Raw genomic sequence first — 4,087 nt, 5'->3', positions numbered from 1 at the left:
GATCCGCCCTGCTCTGTGCATGACAGGGGGCGGCGCCCCAACTCCCCAATCGGCCCTGCTCTGAGCCTGACCAGGGGCTGCACCTAGGGATTGGGCCTGCCCTCTGCCACCCGGGAGCAGGCCTAAGCCAGCAGGTCGTTATCTCCCAAGGGGTCCCAGACTGTGAGAGGGCACAGGCCGGGCTGGGGGACCCCCTCCCCAAGTGCACAAATTTTTGTGCACCGGGCCTCTAGTCTATATAATAAAAGTGAAAGTGACCTTTACGGTGGAACAACCAGAACAACCAATTGCTATGATGCGCACTGACCACCAGGGGGAAGAGGCTCAATGCTGGCAGTCGGACATCCCCGAGGGCTCCTGGGCTGCAAGAAGTTGCGGGCTGGGCTGAGGGATTCCACCTCCCACCCCAGTGCATGAATTTAGTGCACCGGGCCTTTAGTCAAATAATAAAACTTTAAATAATATCAAGTATTAAGAGATTAAGAACATTTTAAAGGGAGTCATCATACAATATTACTAAGTTGTTTTTCTTGATTTAATAAATTTTCTCCTTTTTAACCAACTTTTATGTATGGATTTCTCCTATATTAAGTTCTCTACATTTATGTCTCATTCTTTCCTATTTCTTCTTTTTTCATTCCATATTGTTCATTTCTCCCTTATAAGCATTAGTTTATAAGAGCTTTAGATTGATGTACTCAAAGTTTCTAATCTCTCTCTCTATTCCTCCCTCCTTCTCTCTCTTTCTCTCTCTCTCTTTCTCTCTCTCTCTCTCTCTCTCTCTCTCTCTCTCACACACACACACACACACACACACACACATGCTGTATGTCTGTCATGTATTAGAGCCTATTTCTATGTAATTGATACTTCCCCAAACCTTCAGAGATGGCAGTAGTCAACAAACTTGCTAAATTCCTCCATCCACTGTCCTATCAGAAATGTGTAAATTCTGATGTCATTCTTTGGTCAAATGTAAAATGAGGCTCAGTCATCCAATGCCCTTAATCATATTACCTAAGGGTTCACAAGAATACAAATATTTTTCATTTTTATTGAATTTATTGGAGTGACACTGGTTAACACAAAATTTCACAACACATCATCTGTTCACTCTATTATGTGTTCACCACCCCAAGTCAAATCTCCATCTATCACCATTTAAGTCCCTTCCACTTCCCCCAACCTCTCCCTCCAGCAATCACCATGTTGTTGGAGGGATTTAGAAAAAAAAAAAAAAAGAACAAAAAAGGGCAATATACAAATATTTTGCACAATTTTTCCTGGGCCTATTTTCTACCCACCATAGGGTTTATTCTTTATATTTATGCATTTTATTGGCATAGTATAGTGGTCGGCAAATTCATTAGTCAACAGAGCCAAATATCAACAGTTCTTCTTCAAAATAGACTCTCCCAGGCCAAAAACCGACTTCTGCGCATGGGCCACAAAGTTTCAATCGCACTGTACGTGCGCGCCCACACGTGGTATTTTGTGGAAGAGCCACACTCAAGGGGCCAAAGAGCCGCATGTGACTCGCGAGCCACAGTTTGCCGACCACTGGCATAGTAGATAATTCTACAAAATGCAAATACTTTATGAATATAGAAGAATTTTTTCACACACACACACACACACACTATATATATATAAATTTTAGTTTTTATCTGTAAATGACTTGAGAAGCTCACATCCTAAGATGTTTCTGAAAGTATAATATTCATCTTTTCTAATAATATTTTATTTTATTTTGTTTTCAGATTGAATGGTATTTGGGAATATATCTCTTTAATGTGTGTGGCAGGCTTCATATGACTAGTGAGTGCTACAGATGCAGTTTTGGTCAGAAAATGCTTGTACTGTATTCTCCTCATTACCTTAAAAAATATCTGTCTTGTGCATGTGAGTGTGCTTGCATTTTATTATGAAAAAAGGTAGAAGCTTCAATGAAAGACAAATGATTGATATTATTTATAGCACAGGAAGCCATATATACTTTCTCTCATGATGTTATTTCTGATCTTAATTAATCTTGCTCCTACAAGTGGGTGATGGGAGGGAGGCTCAATTTAGTTATGCTTATCTCTCAAAGCTTTCAATCTTCTGTCTTTGTTTGATTCTACCCTATAGTAGTAGAATAGGGTACAGTAATACAATAAAATATACTTTAGTCAGAAAAAAGCATTTAAAGCATTATCTTTCTAAACTTCAACAATTTTCTCTAAAGTTCAAGCCACAAGTTCTTCCCCATCTCCTGCTTCCTCCCTGTCTTTATGTTAGCCACACTTCTTCCACTTTTCCTCCTCCCCTCCCACCTTTAGTTGCTTTCCTATTTCTAGCTATCCTTCACCAAAGCTTTATCATCATGTTTGAAAAAATGGAATTTGAAGCTATAGTAGAGAAAGAGAAGGTCCAAATGATTCAGAAGGAGAAATATGACAAAGACATAAATGGAAGAGACAATGAGAGAAAACACAAAAGAAAAGAAAAAAAATTATTTTCTCTTTTGTTCTTTTGCAGCTGGGACTAAATCATATGCTGGTGAGTGCCATGGACACTGTTGAAAAATATGCTATTATCAAATATATCTTTACACTGTAGAGTGTCAACACATTGAAGAGTGTGCAATAAAATATATTGAAAATCAAAGAAAGTACAAAACGTACATTTTATGAAATCAATAGATTACTCAATATTTTAACAGATAATAACATGTTTGGAATATTAAATTTTAGTGGTTTTATTTAACTTTACTTTTATTGGTGACACTATTACAGATGTCCCATTCCCCCTCTCATTGCTCATCTCCACTCAGCCCCACTCCCCCTTCCTTCTGGCCATCACCACACTGTTGTCTGTGTCTATGGGTTCTGTATAATATTCTTTAACTAAGCCCTTTACCTTCTTTCATCCATTCCCCCCTTCCATGCTGAGAATTGTCAGTATTCCATGTATCCATGCCTCTATTTTGATTTTGTTTGATAGTTTATTTTGTTCATTAGATTCCATATATAAGTGAAATCATATTGTATTTCTGGAATACTGCCCAGCAGTAAAAAATAAAACCTCTTATGTTTTTCTACAGCATGGATGGACCTAGAGATTATTATGCTAAGTGAAATAATCCAGTAAGATAAAGACAAATAGCAGCTTTTTAAAATATATTGTATCTCACAGTATGCTTTGATAGATAAAAGATGAGGAAACCATAGCAAAAACATCTATTTGGCTATACAGGTAGATTCTTTATTTCTTTCCAATAATCTAAATAGGTTATAGACACCAGATATAAAAGTCAGATGAAGAACATAAGGATGAGTCAGTTCTTCAAGTCAGATATAACTCAGCGGGCTGTGAAAAGAGGTGCAAGTACATGGACAAGTATTTCCATTGGTACTTTCATTCCTGAATTAAAGCTTCGGAATTCATACTCAGATATTCTGGGAGGACAGGAGCTTTATCTTTCAGGTGGTGGGTTTTCATGTTGATATGTTTCTTGCAGCTTGGAAGAAAGAAGGATCGAAAGCTGGTGAGTGTGTGTTGGTACAGAGGGACCCTGCTCCTTTGGAGGTGCTGTCAAGGGAAGATGAGTGGAGGAGCGCTGGGTCTGCCCAGAACCAGAGAAGCCCTCACAGAATGGGGACCCTCAGGCCCAGGCAACTGAGACTTTTCCAGGAAACATGATGGTCCATTTGTCTTTGCAGTAAATGTGATCCTGGATGCAGCCACTGCCCATCCTGCCCTCCTCCTGTCTGAACATGGGAAGCGAGTAACCTGGCAAGAGCCTTGTCAGGATCTACCCAGCTCCTCACAGAGATTTGACTCCCTTCCCTGTGTGCTGGGTCAGCAGGGCATCAGCTCAGGGAAATGCCACTGGGAGGTAGAGGTTGGGGACACACAGTCCTGGGATTTGGGAATTTGTATGGATACTGTAAAAAGGAAGGGGAGGGTCACAATGTCCCCACAGAATGGTTTCTGGGCCATCAGGCTCTATGACGGGGAATACTGGGCTCTCACCTCCCCAGAAACTCCTCTTCCTCTAAGAGAAAGACCCCTTAGTGTGGGGATATTCCTGGATTATGAGGCT

The 4,087-nt window shown here is 40.1% G+C and overlaps 1 pseudogene; it reads left to right on the top strand.

Moving 5' to 3' along the window:
- Positions 1-4,087, top strand: part of LOC102256306 — a 58,119-nt pseudogene that overhangs the window by 36,824 nt on the left and 17,208 nt on the right.

The sequence above is a fragment of the Myotis brandtii genome, unplaced genomic scaffold (assembly GCF_000412655.1).
Source record: "Myotis brandtii unplaced genomic scaffold, ASM41265v1 scaffold3723, whole genome shotgun sequence".
In the NCBI taxonomy this organism is placed as follows: domain Eukaryota; kingdom Metazoa; phylum Chordata; class Mammalia; order Chiroptera; family Vespertilionidae; genus Myotis; species Myotis brandtii.
This window is presented reverse-complemented; position numbering and strand designations above follow the sequence as displayed.